Genomic DNA, 12,161 nt, shown 5'->3' on the forward strand with positions numbered 1-12,161 from the left:
GGGATATCTAGTATAAACTAGGACTCTAACCTCATTCAGAGATAAATGAATACAGAGATTACAGATGTTCTACCTGAAAAAGAGTAGGCAGTGTGTGTGTGTGCTTTGGGTGATGGCAGAAAGGGGGTCCAGCAGTACGGGAATGAACTGGAAAAAGATTAAGAATTTCTGCTCTCTTTAGATAGTTGAAAGAATTATATTTGAAAGAAGGGCTAAATGTACTACAACTCAGAAGAGATAACTGGGACCATTGGTACAAATATCTGCAAGACTTTGCCCATACTTATCTTAAAGCTACTCCCATAGGAATTAGGTCTTACTTTCTTTCTTTCTTTTTTTTTAAGATTTTATTTATTTATTTGACAGAGAGAGAGAGACAGTGTGAGAGGGAACACAAGCAGGGGGAGTGGGAGAGGGAGAAGCAGGCTCCCGGCTGAGCAGGGAGCCCGATGCGGGCCTCTATCCCAGGACCCTGGGATCATGACCTGAGCCGAAGGCAGACGCTTAACAACTGAGCCACTCAGATGCCCAGGAATCAGGTCTTTCAAAGCAGTGATTATCTAAGTGCTGTAATTGTTATAGCAAAAAAAAAAGATGATTCTTGGCTAGACTTACATAGGATCTCTTTTATTTCTGAAAATCTTGCTTTTGTGTTATTTTTTTGAAATGCATATATTTTATTTTATTTATTTTTTTTAAGATTTTATTTATTTATTTGAGAGAGAGAGTGAGACAGAGCACATGAGAGGGGGGAGGGTCAGAGGGAGAAGCAGACTCCCCGCTGAGCGGGGAGCCCGATGCGGGACTCGATCCCGGGACTCCAGGATCATGACCTGAGCCGAAGGCAGTCGCTTAACCAACTGAGCCACCCAGGCGCCCCTGAAATGCATATATTTTAGCCTTCTGATAATTAACAGGAGAAATTTAAACAAAACAATTTAAGTATTTATAAAGTAAACATTCAATACCCAGAATTAAAAGTTGACATGATTTTTGTGTCTATGTATTCATTTCTAGTATTCACAACTAGAAATGCATTTAAAAATGTATGTAAATGGGGGCACCCCGGTGGCTCAGTCAGTTAAGTGGCTGCCTTTGGCCCAGGTCGTGGTTCCAGGGTCTGGGATTGAGCCCTGCGTTGGGCTCCCTGCTGAGCAGGGAGCCTGCTTCTTTTCCCTCTCCCCCTGCTTGTGCTCTCTCTCTCTCTCTCTCTTTCTCTCTAATAAAAAAAAAAAAAAACTTTTTAAAAAAGTATGTAAATGTGAATGTATTTATATACAATCTCTTATTACAAAAGAAAATTACACTATATGTATTTCTTATGTTACCCTTTTTAGTTTGACAAGATTTGTTACTTCTCTCCAGATCAGTAACTATAGGTCTAACACATTTTAACAGGTAAATCATATTCAAAAATACAGAAGTACTGCACTATATTTAATCATTTCACTATCAATAGATGTTTATACTTACTTAGTTTTCATAAGCTGTAAGTGAACATCTTTTTATACCTGAGAAAAATTGTTAGAAGTGGAATTGTCCTGTCAAAAATTAAAATTTCAATATTATTGATGTGATGTATTTACTTAAAAATGCAAAATAATACATCCACAAAATAGCTTTCATACAGGGACATACATAAAAAAGGAACATACAAGCAACAGATAAATCCTAAACTGTTAGATTTCAGAGGACCTGAATTTTGTTAATATTTCGTTTTGTTAATTGAAAGATTATGGCTTACCAAACACACACAAACACACAAACTCTTACACCCTAATTTCAAACAAAAAATATTCAGGGATATCTTGAAACTTTATTCAAAATTAAAACTCTGTATTAAACATGTTGGTTTATGCTATTACATTTCTTTATGATGAAAAATTCAGGTTTATAAAACTAGTTTCAGAAGAAAAATCTCCTCTCTTTAAAACATGTCTTTAACTTTTTTCCGACTGTAAAATACAATATCACTTTAGATTGACCATGAATATATCAAATGTTACAACTTAAAGCATAAAATTGGATATTTTCCCTTGACATACATTTAATAAACAAATCATTTAATAGAATTTGAAATCAATGTTTAAATATGTATTTTTTTCTAGTATCTTATATTCATGCTATGCTTATTTTTATTTTTATGACCTTATAAGGTACTTTTTGATATAAAAAAATTGCTGTTCTCTTATGTTTTATTCTATTCAGATTTTAGTACAAGTCAATTCCAATCAGGAATGCTCCATAATCCCTTGGCTCCCATACACTATTGAATTATCTTTCTAAGTAGTCTCTGCTGCCTCATTCAGAAGCATTTTAAATTATGTAAGACCTGGTTCAATTACTCAGAACATTTTACAAGTGATTTCTGGACCCAATTTTATGATATTATTAAAATGCAAGGCATTTCTATTTGAACAGTTTAAATTCCATATCTTCCTGTTGAAATAGTGAACATACATGTTAATAGACAAAATTTTGATATACAAAACTGCCAATCCTTTGAATGTGCAGCTTAATTTGTCATGTCAAAAAATAAATATATCTTGATAGTCTGCAAAGATTGTGCTTGAGCTTGTTTTAGCACAATTTATGTACAGAGTTTGGCATAAATTTCATCTGTAAAATATAAGCAATATATATCTAAAATATCCAGAAAATTGTGATATCCTCCATTCACATAATTATTAATTTATTTAAATGTTTCTGTAACCTGTGCTATGCCTAGGAAAATTATTGTTACAAAACAAGATCTTAAGACTTTAAGTTTATATAATTAAGGTATATTTCTTAAGATTTAATAAGAAACAGTGAGAAAACAATCCAATTAAAAAACAGGCAAAAGATGTGAATAAACATCTTACCAATGAAGTTATCCAGAGGCAAAAAAGTATATGAAAAGGTGTTCAACATCATATATCAGGAGTTACAAATTAAAGCAATGAGTTACCACTATGTCCCTAGAATGATTAAAATTCAAAAAAACTGGTAACACTAAATGCTGGCAAGGATGTGATTAACAGAAACTGCCATTCATTGCTGATGGGAATACAGTAGCTACTTGGCTGTGTAGTCTGAAACTAAACTTAGCCTTACCATATGATATACCAGTCACATCCCTAGATGTTTCTAGGAATTGCTAACAAATGAGTTACAAAGTTATGTCCACACAAAACCTTTACAAGCATGTTTATGTCGGTCTTATTCATAACTGCCCCAAACTTTAAGCAACAAATAGGTGAATGGATAAACAAACTGTAATGTATTCATACAATGGAATATTATTCAGCCATAAAAGGAAATGAGCTATCAAGCCACAAAAACTCATGAAACAACAGTTTCATACATACATATTGCTAAGTGAAAGAATCCACTATGAAAAGGTTACGTATTGTATGATTTCAACTACATGACATTCTGGATAAAGTAAAACTAGGGAGACAATAAAAAATAATCATTGGTTGTCAGAATTTTGGGGGGAAGGCAAAAGTGATAAACAGGTGGAAGACAGAACTTACTCAGGGAAGTGAAACCACTTTGTATGATACTGTAAGGGTGAATGCACGACATTATGCTTTTGTCATAACCCAAAGAAAATAACACAAAATGTAAATGCTAACATAAACATATGGACTTCAGTTAATAATAATGTATCAATATTGTGTCATCAATTTTAACAAATATACCACATTAATGCAAGATGTTAAAAATAACTATTTGAGGGCGCCTGGGTGGCTCAGTTGGTTAAGCGACTGCCTTCGGCTCAGGTCATGATCCTGGAGTCCCGGGATCGAGTCCCACATCGGGCTCCCTGCTCGGCGGGGAGTCTGCTTCTCCCTCTGACCCTCTTCCCTCTTGTGCTCTCTATCTCTCATTCTCTCTCTCTAATAAATAAATAAAATCTTTAAAAAAAAATAACTATTTGAGGTTGATACAGAGGGAGAGGTTATATGGGAACTCTGTGCTTTCTGCCATTATTTCTGTGAATCTGTTCTGAAAAATAAAGTGTATTAATTTTTTTAAATGTTATGCACCATAATACAGATTTGACCATGTTATTGTGGATGTTCACAGGAGAGGAAGTAAAATTTACTAATTTACTTACAGAAAAGAATTTTCTTTCTTCCTTTTTTTTTAAGAAAATAACTTTCTTATTTAAAAATGAAAAATGAGTGAAGGATAATATTTCACACCAGATTTTGTGATATCTTCTGAAAAATACATGAGAGTAAAAATAGGAAAATCCTGAACAAGATTACCTTTTGGATTAGGAAAAGGTTGTTGGAAAAAAAAAATCTCATTATTAAGCTCTTTGCTGATGCCTCACCAAAATTCTAGGGACCTGGGGATAGTTAATCAGCCAAATAAGAGAAAATGTTTATTTCATTTTATCTTAGGAATCATCTTAATGATTCCTAAAATCATGGCTACCTCATTTTCTCTGAAGAAGCAGACTGTATTTTATCTGCTGTAACCTAGGAAAAATTAGAAATTTCAGAATACCCAGAAATAGAAGTCAAGAACATATTTTCACATGTTCTTTATAATCTACCAAATGTTCAAACCACATGCAGTATAAAGTCCAACCATAATGTTCAGTGCTCTCCCTGAGGATGAGATCTTCACCTACGTAGGCAGCCCTAGGCCCCAGTGTCAGTATTACTCTGTGGGTGCCTGGGAGTGGTGGGAGATGCGTCTGCCTGCAGACTAATAGCCACTTTGGGGAGTACGGGACAAGACTTAGTAAGGAGAGATCCTCAGACACTTTTATGTCTTTCCTTGGTCGACATGGTAAAACAATGACAACCTCTCGTTTTCTTACCTGGGTAAAATAGGGGCATGTTTCTTCCTAAACTATGAAACTGATAAAGACGCTAGTGGGATTCCTGCCAAACAAGGGAAGGGTAGCTATTTTAAGCAATGGAAGTATGCATTCACCTTCATTATGATGCTGAGTAAATTTGGAAAAATACATAAGTATTAATAATTTCACTATGCAAAGCTAAAATATCCAAAAGTATCTACTAAAGAAGGTGAATGCATTACATTTACAATAGAAAAATACAAAATACACTAAACACAGATATTCCCTTTTTTCTGCCTGATATATGGCTCAGTTTTCTGCCGAATATATGGCTTTATTTTTTTTAATTTGTGGGTATTTTTATATTTAAGAAGATTAGATCACTGGAAATAGGACAGAATAGGAGTATTTTGTTACTTTCCAAAAAGGCAGAAAAATAATATTTAATCATTAATCAGTTTTCATTTTTATACCATTAAATTAATGTAATTAATCTTTAATTTGGGGATCAAAATGGAATAATTATAATCTAGATTAAAGTGTTGGTTAGGCTCTTTGATTTTCACCTAAGGATATGGACTTTATGAATTAGTTGAACAATAGAAAGTCTATCCATTCTTGAGAGTATGGGATTAATTATTCAATAATGACATGAGAAACTTTTACTCAGAGCAAATTATCTTGAGGTACCAAAGAATTGGTTTAAGAATTGATTTGAGGCATGCCTGGGTGATTCAGTTGGTTAAGCATGTGTGCATGCACATGTGTGCTCTCTTTGTCTCTCAAATAAATAGTAAAATCTTTAAAAATTTTTTTAAAAGGAACTGATTCAAGGCCATTTTCTTAGAGCTCGTTGATGTAACTCTTACTATAAGAAATAACTTTCTGAAAACTACTTTGCTTTTTACTATAGAGATACATTGCCAATATCAATTCTTTTTTTTTAAATTTAAGTTCAATTAGCCAACATATAGTACATGATTAGTTTCAGATGTAGAGTTCAGTAATTCATCAGTTGCATATCACACTGTGCTCATCACATCACGTGCCCTCCTTAATGCCCGGCAGCCAGTTACTGCATCCCCCACCCATCTCCTCTCCAGCAACCCTCAGTTTCTTTCCCATAATTAAGAGTCTCTCTTCTAATACTCAATGAACTCAGTATGAAGTATGAATGCTCAAGAAATCATTTACACAGCTAAAGATCAGTTTAACTATATTTCGTTTAAGGTGATATGATATATGTTGTCAGGTTTTGATGGTTAACTTGTGAGCAAAGTGTCAGGAGCTTACAGGATATGGAGCAAATTAGATAGAAATATATATATATATATATATATATAAACATTTCACAGTGTTATCCAACATAGAGAATGTTTTGTGTAACTCTCTCTGTGAAAGAAGCATCCTGAAATTTGAAGTTAACTTTTTGCTTCCTGACTTAGAATAATTGAAAGAAAATCTCCTGAATATTCCACATAAAGTTATTCTTGTTAACATAACTTTTTTGGGTGGATTCCAAATATTATAATATTCTCTCCTTTTCTCCCATGATTACTGTGGAAGACTGGACCAGTACAGACAGAGGTCCTTTGATGGCTTAGGGCTGATAGAAATTAGTTTTCACACTTACGAAGACAAGATGCAGTTTGCAAACTGAGCTGTACTGGAATGTTGAGGTCAGAAAGCCAACAATTCCGAGTGCAATATTTAAAGCTGAGAGATGATTGTTTCCTTTGCTGTGCAGAAGCTTTTTAACTTGATGTATTCCCACTTGTCTATTTTTGCTTTTGTTATCTGTGCTTTTTGTGTCATATCCAAGAAATCATTGGCAAGGCTAATATCAAGAAGCTTTTCTTCTGTTTTGTTCTAGTGGATTTATAGTTTCATGTCTTATGTTTGAGTTTTTAATCTGTCTTGAACTGATTTTTGCATATAGTTTAAGACAGGGGACCAGTTTCATTTTTTTCCCCACATGTATATGCGGTTTTCCCAACATCATCTGTTGAAAAGGTTCTCCTTTTGACCTTGTATATTCTTGGCCTCCTTGTTAAAGATCAGTTGACTATATATATTAATAAATATATATGGACATGTCCTTATTTCTGGGCTCCCTATTCTGTTCCATTGGTCTACATGTCTATCTTTATGCCAATGCCCTACTGTTTTAATTATTATAGCTTTATAAACACATTTTGAAATCAAGAAGTGTGCTATTTGCAGCTTTGTTCTTTCTCAAGATCACTTTGCCAATTTGGAATCTTTTGTAATTCTGTGTGAATATTAAGATTTTTTCTCCCTCTTTCCTTACAAAATGCCATCAGGATTTTGATGGGGATAACATTAAATCTGTAGATCACTTTGGGTAGTGGGGACATTTTAATAATATTAAGTTTTCTGATCCATGAACATGGGGTGTCTTTCCAGCGATCTGTGTCTTCTTTCATCAGTATTTTGTAGTGTTCAATGCACAAGTTTTCACCTTTTTGGTTAAGCTTATTTCTATGTATTTTATTATTTTTGATGCTGCTATAAATGGTATTGTTTTCATAATTTGTTTATTGCTTGTTGTTAGTGTATAGAAATGCAACTGATTTTATAGGTTGACGTTATATCCTGCAACTTCAGTAAATATTAGGCCTAACAGTTTTTTTGTGGAGTCTAAGGATTACTACATATAAGAGAGATCATGTCATCTGCAACAGAGATAGTTTTACATCTTACTTTCTGATTTGGATGCCATTTATTTCTGTTTCTTCCCTAATTGCTTTGGCTAGAACCTTCAGTACCATGTTGAACAGAAATGGCAAGAGTGGGCACCCTTGTCTTATTCTGATATTAGAGAAAAAGCTTTCAGTTTTCATCTAGTACTCTGTCAGCTGTAGGTTTGTTACACATGTCTTTATTATGTTGAGGTACATTCCTTTTATACGTAATTTGTTGAGGATTTTTACTGTAAAAGTGTGTTGAATTCTGTCAAATGCTTTTCTGTATCTTTTGAGATAATCGTGATTTTAGGAAACAATCAACAGAATAAAAGGTAACCTACAAAACAAGATAAAATATTTGCAAATCATATATCTGGTAAGGGGCTAATGTCCAAAATATATAACAAATTCCTGCAACTCAATAGCAAAATGTCAAATAACCTGATTAAAAAAAAATAGGCCCAGGACCTGATTAGATATTTCTCCAAAGAAGATATAAAAATTGCCAACAGGTATAAAGAAAGTACTCAAAATCACTAATTATCAGGGGAAATGTAAAACAAAACTATGAGCTGTCACCTAACACCAGTTAGGTTGGCTATTATTTAAAAAAAAAAAAAAAAAGAACAAATGTTGGTGAGGATCCGGAGAAATTGAAACCTTGTAACCCATTGGTGGGTATGTAAAATAGTGAAGCTGCTGTGCAAACACAGCAGTATGGAGGTGCCTCAAAATATTAAAAATAGAACTATTATAGGGGCGCCTGGGTGGCTCAGTTGGTTAAGCGACTGCCTTCGGCTCAGGTCATGATCCTGGAGTCCTGGGATCGAGTCCCACATCGGGCTCCCTGCTCAGCAGGAAGTCTGCTTCTCCCTCCGACCCTCTTCCCTCTTGTGCTCTCTGTCTCTCATTCTCTCCCTCTCAAATAAATAAATAAAATCTTTAAAAAAAAAAAAAAATAGAACTATTATATGATCCAGCCATTCCACTTCTGGGTATATATCCAAAAAAAATCGAAATCAAGATCTTGAAGAAGATATGTGCCCTTTCATATTCATTGCAAGAGTAGTCACAATAGCCAAGAAATGGAAAACAATCTAAGTTTTCATTGATGGATTAAGGGATTTCAAAAATAAGATATATTCCTACAATGGTATATTATTCAGCCAAAAAGAAGAAGGAGGAGGAGAAGGAGAAGAAGAAAAAGAAGGAAGGAAAGAAGGAAGGAAGGAAGGAAGGAGGGAAGGAAGGAAAAGAAAGAAAGAAAGAAAAAAAGAAAACACTGCTGTTTGTGACAACAGAGATGAACTCAGAGCATATTATGCTAAGCAAAATAAGTCAATCACAGAAGGGCATATCCTGCATGATTCTACTTCTATATCTTAAATAGTCAATCTTAGAGATAATGTACAGGATGGTTGCCTGGGACAGGGGTTGAAGAGAATGAGGAGCTGTTGTTCAATGGGTTTACAATGTTTTAGTTCTAGAAGATGAGTAAGTTCTAGAGATCTACTGTATAAACATATGCTTATAGTTAACAATGCTGTGCTCTCAAACATTTGTTAAGAGGGTAGATCTCATGTTAGGTGTTCCTGCCAAAACAAATAACAACAAAATAAAATGAAATAAATGAAATTTAAAAACCCAAAAAATAAAGGGACACAAGGAAAAATTTGAAAGTGGTTATGTATATATGCCTTGATTTTGGTTATGGTTTCACAAGTGTATGCATGTATCCTAACTCATTAAATTAAATACATTAAATATGTACAATTTTTTGTATATCAATTATACCTCAATAAAACTGTTTTTAAAGGTTAAAAAAAAAAAAAAAACTGAGGGAGATGATAATCATGGAGCGAAGTGATTGTGCCAAACTAGGAATTCTAAGGAGAATCAAATAGGACAAGTTGAGGGTAAGAGAAGTTATGGATAAGAATTCTTTGCTTTTGGTCTAGCAGTGATCAACATGGCACCCTACCTTGGTCTTTTTTTTTTTTTAAAGATTTTATTTATTTATTTGACAGGGAGAGAGACAGCGAGAGAGGGAACACAAGCAGGGGGAGTGGGAGAGGGAGAAGCAGGCTTCCTGCCGAGCAGGGAGCCCAGGGCTCGATCCCAGGACCCTGGGATCATGACCTGAGCCAAAGGCAGACACTTAACGACTGAGCCACCCAGGAGCCCCTACCTTGGTCTTGTTTTGCTTTAGTCAGAAGTTTGATTTGATTTAGTCAATGCAAAATATTCTTGTTTTAGGTTTTTGAAGAATGCATTGATTTGTTTCTTAATATCAATATTTTTATGAAGGGCATATACTCCCCTTTAGCAGAGCCCTTAAGCATACTCCATGCACCATAAATACCTTCACACATTTAACCGATCTGCATGGATCTTAGAAGCATCTGAAGAATAATCTAGTGACCCAGGACTTGAATTAACATTTTGGGGGGAGCCAAATGGCCATGATGTTTTAGCATGAATTAAAATTTGAATCACATAAGACCAGTACTTTTATTTTGAAGGCTCTATATCAACAAAGCCTAGTAAATGTTCAGTCTTTCAAATGCTGTGGTCACCTAATTACCATTTATACTGGTGACATTTACCACCTGTAGCAGCTTCCAGTATGGCTTGCTACCCAACAGAAGTGGATATTGTTCCCAGCCAGAGAGGAGCTAAGTCTGCTGTCTGTAGTCTCTGAATGAATATTTTTTTAAAGTATGTACATTCTATAAAATTGTATGTAATATATACTGTATATAATAAATGTGTATGCATTAAATTCATAATTCATGGGCAAGAGAGTACCATCCTGACAATATTCCATTTGGAAAAGAAAGATAATCATTACTTAATCAACATTATTGTCTTCCAGTCTGCATACCTATCGGAACTACCATTCCATTCACTCATTTAGTCAATCAGTTGCTGGTGATTGAATAATATTTATGGAACATCTTGTGTATAACAACATCTGTTAATAGAGGATAGATTGCTGAATAAAATACAGTTTCTGTCTTTAAGGAGCTTAAATGTAGGATGACAGCCATATAAATATATAAATTAATTAAACCATTTTATAGATATGGATATATATTTATTTATTTACATTTATATATTATATAAATTAATTTATAAAAACTTTTATTAATTTTATTATATATGTAAAACTAGAAGAATAGGCAAAATATAAAATGGGTGTATTGAATTGGAAACTGTTAACAACAAAGCTCTATAGAAAACATAATTTCTGAGCTAAGATTAGAACCTAAATGGAAAGTCCTTGGGTTCAAAAAAGTAAGAAGGGCCTCTGGTTAAGTGGCAAAAATAACTGTATGTCCAGAAAGATATGAAATGTCAGAATGCCTTTGAGAAAGTATTAACAATCTGATAATCCAAGAATGCAAGTATATGCAAGTAAGGATAAGTGGAAGGTGGTAAAATGCCACAAAATAAGAAGCCAAATAATAGGCAGAGCCACATCATGATTATCCCATCCCACATTTTTTAAATCAGGCATAATTGTTTTAGACAATAAAGGCACGATGAACTCTGGTCACTCAGCTATTTCTTCTTTTTAAAAAACTATAGGAATAGCTTGACCTTAATTGGTGATGCCCTAACTCTTTGCAGACTTTCCAGATCTACCCTGAAACAGGCTCCTACCCAATACATGGACACACATTATATAGTTCAGTCAGAGATTCTTTTTACACTTATTAAATAAAGCAGATTAAAGGATAAAGAGAGAAGAGAAATGGAACTGGTAAATGTGGGGGGGAAAACCTTTTAGTTACATATTCCTATAAACACAAAATATTTTATATTTCTAACAGGGTTTACAAAAGGTAATATGAATAATTCAAAAGAATAATTTTTAAAAATGGATCATAGGTGTCTTATTCTCTTTTGCTTAGAATGATCCCCTCCAGAATGCCAACCAGGAAGTAGAATTGGGGTTAGGACCAGGGTGATGATTGCTTGAGCATTATAGACCAATGAGGACCTGACACCAATCTGGCTTCTTAGTCAAAATAAAAGCAAGGAAGAGGTGCTGCACTAGGCTCTAGGTCAAATGCATGTGATTTTATGCACAGGTGACTATGGAAAATAATTGGATGCTAAAGATATCAGAAAGGAATTACAAAATACAGTAAGATGTAGGACAAGTTTATAGAGTTTAGTTTTCACATTGAAAAACACCAGTATACTCTTTTTTGATGCTAATTGTTATATGGGACAGATTTAAAGATCAATTATTGCCAGGTAGATTTAAGAAGCATTGGGGAAATTCATTGAATTGTAAGTTTCACTAGCAGGGATTCTGCTTTATATTTCATTTTAATTATTTTTGTATCATGATGTCTAGCATGACTATTTGCACATGGTAACAATATATATTAACTAATTAGATTATCAGTAAAGCAGTGCGTTTCAAGCCTAGAAATATAAATAATAGGTTTTCCATCAAATACAAACAACAATTTCTACAAGGTCCAAACAACTTCCAGTAGGAGAAAATAGAAAAGATATATTGAAACCTATGGATAATAACCTATGGTAATTACTCTTACAAATGGGAATTCTATTACATAAAATGAGTTATTTAAGTGATATATGGCACCTTATCTTCAAGAAGAAGCCTTTTC

Source organism: Callorhinus ursinus, unplaced genomic scaffold (assembly GCF_003265705.2).
Source record: "Callorhinus ursinus isolate GAN/ISIS: 27379988/994484 unplaced genomic scaffold, GSC_fseal_2.0 scaffold7, whole genome shotgun sequence".
Classification (NCBI taxonomy): Eukaryota; Metazoa; Chordata; class Mammalia; order Carnivora; family Otariidae; genus Callorhinus; species Callorhinus ursinus.